The following is a 16,040-nucleotide window of genomic DNA, read 5'->3' as shown; positions in this document are numbered from 1 at the left end:
AGTGTTTTATCTCACTGAAGAATTTCTTTCGTCTTTGGTACGATAATCCTTTTTCAAGGAATCCACAAACTAAGTAGTTTGCATAGTCTGCAAACCATGGGATTTCTTTATAATCTATCTTCAATAGATATTCATCAGGAAAGTTGTCTTTTATGGCCGATTCATTCAGAACTTCTAATTCGGGATTTTCAAGACGAGAAAGATGATCAGCGGCGAGATTTTCTGCTCCTTTTTTATCTCGGATTTCAATATCAAACTCTTGTAAGAGTAAGATCCAACGGATTAATCTTGGTTTAGCATCTTGTTTTGAAAATAGGTATCTAAGAGCAGAATGGTCGGTATAGACCACCGTTTTTGCTAGAACGAGATATGATCGAAATTTGTCAAAAGCAAAGACAATAGCAAGGAGTTCTTTTTCAGTAGTTGTATAGTTCGTTTGTGCTCCTTGTAATGTCTTACTAGCATAATATATAGGTTGAAATCGTTTTTCAATCCTTTGTCCTAAAACGGCTCCCATTGCAAAATCACTTGCATCGCACATTAGTTCAAATGGTAGATTCCAATTTGGTGTTATCATGATCGGCGCATTAGTGAGTTTCTCTTTAAGAATATTAAAAGATTTGATACATTCATTTGAAAAGATGAATGGCGCATCCTTTTCTAGGAGTTTATTCATAGGAGTGGCAATTTTAGAAAAATCTTTTATAAAACGTCGGTAAAAACCGGCATGCCCTAGAAAACTCCTAACTCCTCTAACATTGGTGGGATGTGGAAGTTTAGCAATTACATCTACTTTAGCTCTATCCACTTCAATTCCTTCTTTTGAAATTTTATGTCCAAGAACGATGCCTTCTTTAACCATGAAATGGCATTTCTCCCAATTAAGTACTAGATTTGATTTTTCGCATCTAATTAGCATTCGTTCCAGATTAACTAGACATGATTTAAATGTATCACCGAAGACTGAAAAGTCATCCATGAATACTTCCATGCATTCTTCTATCATGTCGTGAAAAATTGCCATCATACACCTTTGAAAGGTTGCAGGGGCGTTACAAAGTCCAAATGGCATGCGTTTGTAAGCAAAAGTACCATAAGGGCACGTGAATGTGGTTTTCTCTTGGTCCTCGGGTGCTATTGGAATTTGAAAATATCCGGAAAATCCATCTAGAAAACAATAGTAACTATTTCTGGCTAATCTTTCCAACATTTGATCTATGAAAGGTAAGGGAAAGTGATCTTTTCTGGTGGCGTCGTTTAATTTTCTATAATCAATACATACACGCCATCCTGTTACAGTCCTAGTAGGAATAAGCTCATTTTTCTCATTTGTGATGACAGTCATGCCACCCTTCTTAGGCACGCATTGAACTGGGCTTACCCATGGACTATCAGAGATTGGATAAATTAAACCTGCATCTAGCAGTTTAATAATCTCTTTCTTAACTACATCTTGCATATTAGGATTTAGTCTTCGTTGGCGTTGCACATACGTTTTATGACCTTCTTCCATAAGGATTTTATGTGTGCAATACGAAGGACTTATTCCTTTAATATCATGAATCTTCCATGCAATGGCTGGTTTATGAGCTTTCAACACAGAAATGAGTTGTGATTTCTCATTTTCAGTAAGAGAAGACGATATTATTACAGGTAATTCAGATTCACCATGTAAATAAGCGTATTCCAAATGGTTTGGAAGTGGCTTTAACTCTAATTTCGGAGGTTCTTCTATCGATGATTTATATCGATATCTATCTTCTTCTTTTAGCATTTGAATTTCTTCTGTTGTTGGTTCATATCCATTAGCTATAAGTGTAGCTAACATTTCAGCTTCATCAATTGGTTCATTACCTTCTCCTAAAGAACATTCTCCTGTTCCTTGTAATTCTGGAAATTCTTCTAATAATTCTGCATGTGCATCTATAGTTTGAATATAATAACATGTATCATCTGCAGATTGTGGTTGTTGCATTGCTCTATCAACTGAAAAGGTAACACTCTCATCCTCTATACTTAGGGTCAATTTCTTACCGAACACGTCTATCATTGCTTTAGCCGTGTTTAAGAATGGTCTTCCTAATATGAGAGGAACTTGAGAATCTTCTTCCATGTCCAAAACAACAAAATCTACTGGAAATACTAAAGTACCAACTTTAACTAGCATGTTCTCCATTATCCCTCTAGGATATTTTATTGATCTATCGGCTAGTTGTATGCCTATTCTGGTTGGTTTCAATTCTCCAAGGTCTAGTTTAGTGTATAGTGAATACGGCATTAGATTTATACTAGCACCTAAGTCTGCCAATGCTTCTATTGAACTAAGACTACCCAGAAAACATGTAATTGTGAAACTTCCTGGATCAGATAGTTTTTCTGGTATCTTATTCAACAGCACTGCTGAACAATTAGCATTCATAGTAACAGCCGAGAGTTCTTCCATTTTCTTTCTATTCGTGATTAGATCTTTCAAGAATTTAGCATACCTTGGCATTCCTGAAATCACATCAATGAAAGGAAGATTTACATTTATCTGTTTAAACATATCCAAGAATTTGGATTGCTCGGCTTCAAGTTTTTCTTTCTTCATTTTACTCGGGTAAGGAAGTGGTGGTTGATATGGTTTAACATAAGGTTTATCCTTAACTGTGTTATCTTCATTAACCTTTTCAACTACCGGTTCTTTTTCCTTATCTTGATCAGGTTGTGGTTCTTGTGGAGTAGGAATAGTTTCATCAGAAGTTACAGGTATTTCAGGTGGTTTAAGTGTTGTACCACTTCTTGTGGTAATAGCTTTAGCTGTTTCATTCCGGGGGTTAGCATTTGTATCACTAGGTAGACTTCCCGGTTTTCTTTCACCTATTAACCTTGCTAGGTTACTCACTTCTTGTTCCAGATTTTGAATAGAAGCTTGTTGATTTCTAAATGCTTGAGCATTTTGTTCATTGGTTTGTTTCTGAGATGTGAAAAACTGCGTTTGAGTTTCAACTAGCTTTGTCATCATATTTTCTAAATTTGGCTTTTTATCATCGGTTTGTTGTGGTGGTTTGTTTTGAAAATTCGGTCTTTGCTGATTGTAAGTATTATTGGGTACTTGTTGATTGCTAGGACCTTGTTGGTTGTTGTATGGAATATTTCGGTTATAATTCTGGTTTTGATTGTAAATCGGTCTTGGCGGTTGATAATTATTCTGATAATTATTTCCAGGCCTTTGGTTTATGTATGAAATATTCTCTCTTTGTTCCATTGTTAATTCAATACTGAGACAATCTTTTGTCAAATGTGGTCCTCCACACTGCTCACAACTAATTCGTATAGCATGAATATCTTTAGTCATCTTTTCCATTCGTCTCTCGAAAGCATCTATCTTTGCGGAAATGGAATCTAAGTCATGGCTAGAATCGGCTCTAGCTGCTTTAGATGATCTAATGATGTCTTTTTCTTGGTGCTACTCATGTGAGTGGGAAGCAGTATTATCAATAATTTTGTAAGCATCAGTTTCGGTTTTCTTCATAATAGAACCACCAGCTGCTATATCTATGTCTTTTCTTGTAGTGATGTCGCATCCTCGGTAGAATATTTGTACTATTTGACAGGTGTCTAAACCATGTTGCGGACATCCTCTTAACAACTTTCCATATCTTGTCCACGCCTCATATAGAGTTTCATTTGGCTTCTGTGTGAACGTAACAATTTCTGCTTGAAGTCTTACGGCTTTAGATGCAGGAAAGAATTGTTTAAGAAATTTATCAATTAAAACGTCCCATGTATCGATCGCCCCTTCAGGTAACGATTCCAACCAATCTTTGGCTTCTCCCTTTAAAGTCCAGGGAAATAACATGAGATATATCTGTTCATCCTCCACTTCTCGTATTTTAAATAGTGTGCAGATCCTATTAAAGGTACGTAGATGTTCATTTGGATCTTCCTTCGGCGCACCACTAAATTGGCATTGATTAGTCACCATGTGTAGAATTTGTCCTTTGATTTCATAATCTGGCGCATTAATGTCTGGATGGGTAATTGCGTGACCTTGGCCAGTGCGTTTAGCTCTCATTCGGTCTTCCATACTTAAAGGTTCCAGATTCTCCATAATTGAATTTGTTGAATCGGTATCAATAGATGATTCTGATTTAATAGTTCGTTCCTCAACAATCTCTGTTTGAATGATTGGTGGTTCCGGAGGAAAGTTTAATGGTTCAGGATCTACGAACCGTTCCTGAATATTCTCCGGATTCTCAATTGTGAGGTCGGGTTCAAAAAATGGATTATTGGAAATTTGAACTGAAGTACTTGGTCGACTGGATGACGATTCTAAAGAAAAATCAACGGCGGCTATATTTGTTAAACGATGTCTTGATCGAGTTACAGGTGGTGAACGTACAAAAGGTGATGAACGTCCTGCTCGGTGCATTCACTGAATATCCTATTAGTTTTAAAAAGGAAAGAAAAATTATAATAAGTTATCCAATCAATAGACTTTTCTGATTTTGCCCACGTTTCGAATAGCCAAAAGATGCAGCAGAGGGGCAGGATTCGTTTGGTCTCAATATAATTAAGGACTGTTTGGCTCCAATAACCCGGTCCACGTACAAATCCAACTATTACTACGAACCAGAAAATTTTGATGTCTATTAATTTAACCACTCAAAATAAATTTTCGTAATTTTAAGAAATTTAGATAAGAAGTAGAAAAAATTCTAAGTCCTAAAAACTAGAATGGCGAGAAATAAGAGAGAAAAAGAGTTCGTCGAAAAAGGTCGAAAAAGAAAAAATGGTTGAAAAATAAAAGGTGACGGAAAAATAAAAGAAACTTATAAAAACTTAAAAATACTTAACTAACCTAACCTTATTACTACAACTAACTTAAAATTATAATCGCAAATTGAAATTACTAATTGGAATGATAATTGGTACATAGTAAAAGGTCTAAAAATATTAAAGCTTACAGGAAAAACTAAATCCCAAATAGAAATAACTTAAAAAGAAACTAAAACTTAAAAAGGCGTCGCAAAATTCTAAAGCACCTAAATCTTAGTCTAAAGAAAAAGCACTTAAGGAATTCTACGGCAAAGCCTAAAAATCTAGGAGTAAAAATAACTATAGCAAAAACTAAGTTTAAAATTAATTATGAGCTAAAAATACAAAAGTTATGCTACAACGATTAAAAAGGTACAAAATATAAAAATATACAAAAAGTTGTAAAAAGTACAATTTTTATAAAAATATTATTTTTATATTATTATTTTATTAAACTACTAATTTTATAATTTAATAAAACTAATTAAACAAAATACATAAATTAAATAAAAAGTAAAAATAAAACTAAATCTAATAATAATAATAATAATAATTAGGTTTAAATATTAATAATAATTAATTAAAAATCGTAATTAATGCTGAATTAGGGCTTCCTGTGCGCGTGTCAGATGATCTCCGCGAGTTGCGGCAATTAAAGAAGAAAACCCCGCGAGTCGCGGGGTTCAGGAATTCAGTTGACAGCTTTGAGTTTTTACGCGTTTTTCTTTATTTTTTTTTTATTTTCTGTTTTCTGTTTTTTTAATTAAATAAAAGATATTTAATAAAAGTTATATTTTTATAAATTAAAATAAAGATAAAGAAACTTATAAAACTTAAATATTTAATAAAATCTTAAAAATATATATATTTTTGTTTTTTTTTATATTTTTCGAATAATTAAAACGTATTTTTACAAAAAACGAATTTTTAATAAAAGTAACTAAAAATCTTTTTTTTTTTTTTTATATTAGCGTTGCGCTTCCGGCTTTTAAGATAGTTCTCCGGCAGCGGCGCCAAAAATACTTGATGTTATGCGAGGTGTATATAAAATAGTTATTAATTTTAGCAGGAAATACTATTAAATACGATACAATTTTACACAAGATATTTATTTATTTATAGAATGGATATACTTAAACCTTGCTACAACACTTATAGGCAGTGTACCTAATCGTACAGTAGTGTAGTTTTTAGTAAGTCCGGTTCGTTCCACAGGGAAATCTTTAAACAAAGCTCAACGCTATATTAGTTTACTTTTATAAAAATACAAATATATATATAAGTAATATTATTATTATAAAGGGGGGTTTTTACCGTTTAATGACCGGTTTGTCGATTTTAAAACTTTAGTCGCAGTTAAAACCTAATGTAAAATATAAAATAAATACAAGACTTTAAATTAAAGCGTAAAGTAAATAACGATAATGAAATTGCGAATAATAAAAATGCGATAAAATAAAATTGCGATAATTAAAAAGTACGATAATTAAAAGTGCGATAATTAGAAGTGCAATTAAATATAAAATAAAGGAAATTAAATATGAAATAAAAGAATTATGCTTATTTAAACTTCCGTAATCATGATGTTTGACGTGTTGATTTTAGTTTTATGCCCATGGGTTAATTGTCCTTTGTCCTGGATTATTCAATATGTCCGTTTGGTTTTTGTCCATAACAGTCCATCAGTCATAAATATAAATTGCAAGTGTCCTTGTCAAATTATTATTATATCCGAAGTTAAATATTCCAACTAATTGGGGATTCGAATTGTAACAAGGTTTTAATACTTTGTTTAATGAATACACCAGGTTATCGACTGCGTGTAAACCAAGGTTTTACTACTTTGTTAACAATTACACCAATTACCCTTGAATGTAATTTCACCCCTGTTTTAATTATTCTAGTGGCTATTAATCCATTCCCGTGTCCGGTTAAATGAACGATTATTCGTACATATAAATACCCCGCCCATCGTGTCCGATCGAGTGTATATGGTAATTTATAGGGACGCCTAATTGTAAATCTTTATATTAACATTAACAAACTTTCATTTATTTAAACAAATATAAAGCCCATTAATAGCCCATAGTCTAATTTCTACAAGTGTCGTTCTTTTGTCCAAATCCCAATTATGGTACAAAGCCCAATTACCCAATTTTAGTAATTAGCCCAACATCATGATTACTTCGTTTTAAATAAGCATAATAATAACTTAGCTACGAGACATTAATATAAAAAGGTTGAACATAACTTACAATGATTAAAAATAGCGTAGCGTTACACGGACAGAATTTCGACTTACACCCTTACAACATTCGCTAACATACCCTTATTATTAGGATTTAAAATTAAAATTAAAATTAAAATATAAATTATATATATATTACGTATATATTGAGAGAGAGATTGAGAAATAAGATCTGAAATTTGATCAGAATTCGGTTTGCTTTATAGCCAGAAGTGAAATTTGGGGCTCCGCGACTCGCGGCAAAATGCCCTTAAAACTCCGCGAGTCGCGGAGATAGAAATTACAGCTCAGTCCTTGGAGTTTTCTCTGCCGACGGTTTTTAATATATATATATAATATATATATAATTAATATAATTAATTATATATTATATTATATTTATATACATAGTTAACTTGTAATTTTTAGTCCGTTGCGTCGAGCGTTAAGAGTTGACTCTGGTCCCGGTTCCGGATTTTCGAACGTCCTCGCGTACAATTTAATATCTTGTACTTTGTGTTTTGAATCTTGTACTCTTGTGATTTCGAGACGTTTCTTATCAATAATTGGAACCTTTTTGATTGTCTTTTGTACTTTTGAGCTTTTTGGTCGTTTGCGTCTTCAATTCGTCGAATCTGTCTTTTGTCTTCACCTTTTATTATTTAAACGAATATCACTTGTAAATAGAACAATTGCAACTAAAAGCTTGTCTTTCTTGAGGAATAATGCTATGAAATATATGTTCGTTTTTAGCATTATCACATGCATACCATTTCATAATATCCACTATCCAACTATAAATTGATTTAATAATAATCTTTGATGAACTCAATGACTCGAATGCAACGTTCTTCGAAATATGCTATGAAAGACTCCAAGTAATATCTTTAAAATGAGCAAATGCACAGCGGAAGATTTCTTTAACACCTGAGAATAAACATGCTTTAAAGTGTCAACCAAAAGGTTGGTGAGTTCATTAGTTTATCATAATCATTTATTTCCATCATTTTAATAGACCACAAGAATTTCATTTCCAGTTCTCATAAATATACGTCCCATGCATAGAGACAAAAATAATCATTCATATGGTGAACACCTGGTAACCGACATTAACTAGATACATATAAGAATATCCCCTATCATTCCAGGATCCTCCTTCGGACATGATATAAATTTCGAAGTACTAAAGCATCCGGTACTTTGGATGGGGTTTGTTAGGCCCAATAGATCTATCTTTAGGATTCGCGTCAATTAGGGTGTCTGTTACCTAATTCTTAGATTACCAGACTTTAATAAAAAGGGGCATATTCAATTTCGATAATTCAACCATAGAATGTAGTTTCAATTACTTGTGTCTATTTCGTCAAACATTTATAAAACCGCATATATTCTCAGTCCCAAAAATATAAAGGGTAAAAAGGCAAATGAAACTCACCATACTGTATTTCATAGTAAAAATACATATAACGTCATTGAACAAGTGCAAGGTTGGCCTCGGATTCACGAACCTAAATTAATTATATATATTTATGTGTTGGTCAATATTTGTCTAACAAATTAGGTCAAGTCATAGTGTACCACAATCCTAATGCTCTAGAATAATATGCAAAAGTCAACAAAAGTAAATTTGACTCAAAATAATTTCCAAAAAACTATACATGATTAATATATAGTTTAAATATCATCGTTTTATATTTTTAATAATTTTTAAAAGATTTATTAGAGTAAATAATATAATTTATTTATTAATAAATAAAATTTTATATTAAATTTATATAATAAAATATACTTTTATATATATTAAGTAATAAAATTTATAGGGTTCATTTAATATCATAAAGATAATATGATAGGTATTATTAAAGTAAGTTATTACATGTAGTAAAATATGTCTGTATCACATATGTAATTGATAAAATAATATCTATAATGATAGTAAGTAAAAGTTGTATTATTTTGTAATAATAATTATTATTATTAAAAAATATCAATATTTATAATTACAAAGATGACATTATGATAAAACGATAATTCTAATTATGATAACTTTAATATTTACGATAATTTTTAATATTATCTTTAAAATAATAATTCTATTTAAAATAATAATAATAATGATATTTTATAGTAACAATGACATTTCTATTAAAATGATAATTTTTGTTAAAATGATAGTTTTAATACTAACGATACTTTTAATAATAATAGTAATGATAAAAATAATAAGAACGATAATTTTATCTAAATCAATATCTTATAATATTTTAATTTCATCATGATACTCTTACCCATTATTTCCTATTCGTTTCGTTTAATAGCTTTTAATCGTCTTTTATATCGTGTTCATAATAATGATAATAATAGTAATCAAAATAATTAGGTGTTACAAATATTTGTTTTAATTACACTAATATTAATAATGATAGTTACTATAACATTATTAACGATAATACTAATAATTATCTTAATGATAATATAGTAATAATAATAATAATAATAATAATAACAATAACAATAAGAATAACCATTTTTAAATAATGATATATATATATATATATATATTAATAATGATAAAAATAATAATAATAATACCAATAATAATAATAATAATAATAATAATAATAATAATAATAATAATAATAATAATAATTGGATAATAATAATAATACTAATTATAACTTTAACGATAATAACGATAGTAATAATAAAAAAAATATAACAATTTTTAATGATAAATCCCTTTTATTGATAAAGATAATAATAATGATAATAATAAGATAAAACTAGAACGACAATAAAAACGACGATAATAATAATAATCATTTTTAATAAAAATATCGAAAATTCAATTGATTATAACTTCTAATCCGTTCATCGAAACCATTCGATATCTAAAGGAAAAGTTCTTAATTTTTCGATAGCTTTTCAAGGACATGCATATCTTATACCTTATCTCAACTGCAAGTGTAACTAATTCAAGATTCAACCTAACCTGTCTAAGGGTAATATCAAAAGTACAAGCATGCATAATCCTAAATACTCGAGCACTAGTCAGGGATACACTATTAGTATGTAAAAGTTAAATTATGAGTACTCACGTATCAATATTGAGAATCAATATTACAGGAAAGGTACGTAGACGCAACGGAAATGATAAACACTATATTGAGCTCACAAGCATACCCATGAACCATACTCAATCACCTCCATAGCTATAACCCATAATTTCCTTAATCCTATCCCACTCGAAAAACAATTTCAAAATCACTCGGACAGCACTCCGTCATAAAATTTTATGTATACTAATAATATCTTGAAATAATACGGAGTAAATATATATATGTAAATCGATTGAGAGAGTTTAGAGAAAAATATTTTCAAGTTTCTATAAAATAATGAAACCTATTGAATTCTATTTATAATAGATTTTTGAATTATTAAAGTGAATTATTAAAGTATGAATTATTAAAGTGAATTATTAAAGTATGAATTATTAAAGTGAATTATTAAAGTATGAATTATTAAAGTGAATTATTAAAGTATGAATTATTAAAGTGAATTATTAAAGTATGAATTATTAAAGTGAATTATTAAAGTATGAATTATTAAAGTGAATTATTAAAGTTAAAGTAAAGTAAAAATAAAGTAAAGGTAAAGTTTAAGTATAGTAAAAGTATAAAACTATGTACGTATAATACGCGTATAAATATATATAATATTAATTTAATTCGTTATATATATTTAATAAAATAAAATATAAATATCGTTATCTTTATCATACTAGTTAAGTAATGAGTTGTCAAAAGTGGTTCTAGATATTTATAAAAGTTATATACGTTTTAATAATAAAGTTCTTTTTAATCTGAAAACGTTTTTGTACGTTTGAAACTAAATAGATCAATCGAGTCTTTATGAGATTCAATCTTCCACTATCCTTTGTCTAGTTCTCAATGATTGACAATTTGTTCTTATTTATAAATCACTTTACCATTTTCCGAATATTGTTAAAATGGAAAGATTTCTCAAATCAACGTGGGCCTTTCAATAGAGACTTGTAATCATAATTCAATATATCTGATAATTCAATCATTTGATCTTATCTTCTAATTCCATTGATAAACATTTTGAAACAGATACAATCATATAAAGTATTTAATCAAATATTTTGTTTACGTTTCAATTTATAATATATATACACATATACATATATAATCATATTCGTTTAATGGTTCGTGAATCGTTAGAACTTGGTCGAGGTTGAATGAATGTATGAACATAGTTTAAAATTCTTGAAATTTAACTTAACAAATATTGCTTATCGTGTCGGAAACATATAAAGATTAAAGTTTAAATTTGGTTGGAAATTTCCGGGTTGTCACAGTACCTACCCGTTAAAGAAATTTCGTCCCGAAATTTGAGTGGAAATGTCGTGAATGATAATAAGTATGTTTTCATGATGCATACGGGCTGAAAATTAGAGTTTTATCATCAGCGAATAATTTGGATAAACAATCCATTTATATGAAGAGTACGAATGAAGCTAACATAGAAGAGTGAAATGAGTAAGTGTAGATTCATCTTATCATTTGACGTAGATATGATTGATTCCCAGATTTCAAGGGATTTGAAGAAAATCTTCTTAATAAGATTTGACTCTCCGGTAATCAAGAGAATTAGGATCCGCTTTAAATGCGATCGTCCACTTTAATTGTTCTGTCGGAGATTTTCTTATAAATACACCTCCTTCATTTCCTTACAACTCACACCTTCTGTTGATGCATTTTATGCAAGTCCCTAGACATCTACCCACGTTCATTGCAGGTACAACAGTTTACAGGCCACCATGATTGCTCGTTATTATCCTATCCGTGTTTGTATGTGGTTACAGGAACTGCAGGAACGAGATTTAGATGTTTGACTATGTTAGACTTAGTCAGACGTACGAGTGAAGCCTCACTAGTACGGCTGACAGGCTCATACGCACAGTTGATGCTGAGCTAAGTCGCAATTACAACCTAAATGAGAAGACACGAGTGAGTGATCACCCGTACGGCTGATGAGGCCAACTCGTACGTGTGATGAATGAATCATATGGGTGACTCAACAGCAGGGGTATATAAAGTCTTATGTTCTTTATTTTAGGTTAAGCCTCTCATTTGTTACACACACTCAGATCTAGTGAGCTCCTCCGATTCTCTCTCAGTTCAAATCACCCAGGTGGTGAATAATAGCTCTAGGTGTTGATCTAATCACACTTGATTTAGTTGTGGTTTGACTAAATTAATAAAAAAAACTTAACCTATTCACTAGAGGGTTTGATTCACTTATTCTGCCATTGTGTGAGTTAAATCTGTTGATTTCTAAGTTCCTAGTCATGTTTCATCACCTTCTATTCTTTCCCCCTCAACTCATATTTTAAAGTATTCATCAATATGCTCCATCAAGTTCTGATTCTCGATATACTTCTAACTTTCATATCGGTCATTCTTCTTTTTCATCTACCGCCGGAAGAATCTATTTACTTCTACTATACTCTTGGGTTTATAGTGTTTCTAGTTCTCCCGTGTCTTCGATATATATGGTTTATAATTTCTGGTTTATCGTTGGGCTTTATATGTTCCCTTATATTTCAAAGTCTCTACTTATGTCTTCTATAATCATTATCATTCACAGTTAATGCTCTCTTTTATTTGCTTCAATTTATACCCTAATTTCTATTTTGGAGTTTTGTCCTTTCGTTTCTTCTTCTTGCGATTAAGCACCGCTTGTAATGGTCCAGAATTCACAGATATGAATTTCGGAATGAACATTGTTAATGTTCTAGGAAGGAAATTGTGATGGCACGATCTTGACTTTTCAAATTACTAGAATACCTTGGAAAAGGCCGAATCATCAAGAAATATTTTCTTGATATTTTAGAGGTTAAATAGAATACAAGAGTCGTATAATATGGCACATGATGATGTTATGATCTGTGAATCATCACGTTCCATTTAGAAACTCAGCATGACTTACTGTAATATAATCATGTTGATCAAGTGTCATTATATTATACTAATTCATGATTCAGTTCCCAACACTACTTCAAAATATTCCTATTTTAAACTTGAATGTTTCAGAATTTAGAAACTAAAATAGTTTCTTTTATGATGTAATACAGATAGCGCGAAGAGGTAAATGATTTCAAATAAGAAAAATTAAGAAAATATCTTCAGAAATATGGAGGATATTTATAATGAAAGATATGATGATATTTTAGAATTTCTAATATCAGAGGATGATGAAGAATATTGTCCGCAGGGGTTTAGAGTCAGGAGCAAGGTATTCGATAATGACTTCAGCTGGTACTGAATTATTTGGATCCTTTGAAGTCAGGTTCAGTCTTTGTAATTTGTCTACAGCCTCCTTCCTACTTTGCTCAATCAGTTTTCCAGTTCCAAAACTTCTCTTTTTCTGCGCTTTTCCAGCACACTTCATCATTATCATCCAGCTTTTACCGTTTAAAGTCGTTTATAGTTTTTGCTGCTTCATCAACATTGTTTTCCATTTTTGGAGAACCAATTCGCAGTTCGGAGTGTTTTTCAGAAACTTCACATTCAAATTAAGTCCAGAAGATAGACGTTATATATACACATATAACTGTTGGCGTAGACATGCTGCGAGATTTCAAAATACTGATTGCTAATTCCCAATGATTCGTATGACAATTCTCATTACAAGATGCGAATGAGTAAATGATGGGGTTTCAATAAATAATTATAATGACTTTTTGGAGAGGCTAAAGTCAAAGGGTAATGAAGTTGTTGGTACATCTGCTAATAATGTGGTGGAATGTAAAAGGTTCCCTAGTAACGATGGTGTATATCTCAAGGTTATAATAAGGTTAGTCTGACTGAAAAGTTGAAGTTGACTTGCTGGAGCTGTGACAAAACTGGCTACTTTGAATAGGAGTCGCAAAGTTATTTTTGCTAATAAATGCCAAAGAATCTGACGCGGATACGTTGTTTAAACTTTTACTTTGGTTTCAAGAGTTTTTCGGGTACATAACTGTGGGTAACATGTGGTTGGATCATCATCTCGATTGCTCATCATTCAAAGTGTCTTCAGAAATTTTCAAAGGGTTTAAATACAGATTGTAATCGTTAACATACATTTGATGTTCTAACACAGTTTTGAAGTCAAAATATAGCTTGTGAAAGATGTAAGGATCTAAGAGTGATGATTTTGGTCATATCTCGAGTTGAATTTTGAGATTTCAAAATCAGAATATGTAATTAAATTTTGAATGAGCATGGTTGTTTTGATTTCTATAAAAGAATGTATATTGTTGTGAAAGTAGGGAGTATAATGGATGATTTGCTGAATCAGATTCGAATAATATAACATATTATTTGTGAATTTATATATCTCTCGGGTATTACCAACCCGTTAAAAAAAAATTTCGCAATTAATATTTTGTACAAAAGAATTTTATTACAGTCTTTATGAAAATATATATATGTATATTTTCTTCAGATGTAACATAGATTTAATAAGTTAATGTTAAATTAAACTCATTTGATTTACGGTTGAAACTAGAATTGAATAATTCCTAAAGGCTTTAAAAAGTACATAACTTTTACGCAGTATTTCTTTAATGACATTGAAATTATGAATCAATACTTTGTTATTTGTTGATGTATGATGTTCGGTTCGTAGAATTCTTGTGAATTTCGCAAAGTACGAATGATGTTATCTGAAAAGTTTTGGGAACATCGATGATGAAAGTGTAAAATCAAATATATACTTGATTTATTATGAATTGGAATTTGTTGAATTGCGACAGAGATTGTAGTTAACGCTGGTCAAGTTACGGCCGAAGGACGTAAATTATTGCATATTTGTAATATGAATTAATCGAGTAGTTAAGATTCACACACAATAGCTTAGAACGAAAAGATTTATTTCAATATATATATATATATATATATATATATATATATATATATATATATATATATATATATATATATATATATATATATATATAATATACATATAATTTTATTCAGAGGGAATGAGTTAATTCTTCATAACTCGTTGATACAATATACACGTTATTGATTCGTAATGATGTCAACAGTGATACTTGAACTGACGGAGTTTGTGGTATTATCGGTGTTGTTGATTCGGATGTTGACTGTACTGACGATGCTGGTAACGCTGACGGTACTGTTGATGCTGTTGGTAAAGCAAGTTTAGCTTGTTAATCACACACCATTTTTGTCAGGGTTTCTACTCTTCCTTCTATCATTTTGGTTCGCTTAACTGATTTGTGGTTAGGGCTAGATTAGATAATCTCTAAGACTTTAGAGATTACATAATCGCCGCGGAATGTTTCTCCAATGAAGTTATGAATTAATACTTCGTCAGTTATTGTTGTTGGTACTCCTTGGTATCTATGGTGCGTATGACGTTGATGCTCGTGGGACAGATTGTGAAGTTGAGGTTTACGACGCTGTTGTGATTGGAGGTGGTAATGGTACTATTGGCGTTGATAATGGTGGTACTGGTTATGCTGCTGATGCTGCTGCTGGTGTTTGTAATCTCTGCACCATATTCTCCAAAGCCACTACCCGAGCGCGAAGCTCGTTCACTTCTTCTATTACACCGGGGTGATTGTCGGTTCGGACGAGCGGATAAATAAAATCTAAAATTTGATGTAATATATAATCGTGACGAGATACTCTGGAAATGAGCGAGAACATGGTATTTCGGACAGGTTCGCCGGTAAGTGCTTCTGGTTCTTCGTCAAGAGGGCAATGTGGTGGATGAAAGGGATCACCTTCTTCTTGTCTCCAATGATTGAGGAGGCTACGAACCATCACCAATTCATCCAGAATAGGTGATGACTGATTGGTTGATCTATTCCGGTCACACTGCTTTCGGAGCTTGAATGGGATTCCATTTCGGAATCTGAGTGACTTGAACTGATGACGAATTCCATTTCGTACGATTGGATAAAGGATTTTTT

The sequence above is a fragment of the Rutidosis leptorrhynchoides genome, chromosome 5 (assembly GCF_046630445.1).
Source record: "Rutidosis leptorrhynchoides isolate AG116_Rl617_1_P2 chromosome 5, CSIRO_AGI_Rlap_v1, whole genome shotgun sequence".
In the NCBI taxonomy this organism is placed as follows: Eukaryota; Viridiplantae; Streptophyta; class Magnoliopsida; order Asterales; family Asteraceae; genus Rutidosis; species Rutidosis leptorrhynchoides.
Note: the sequence above shows the minus strand (reverse complement) of the source record.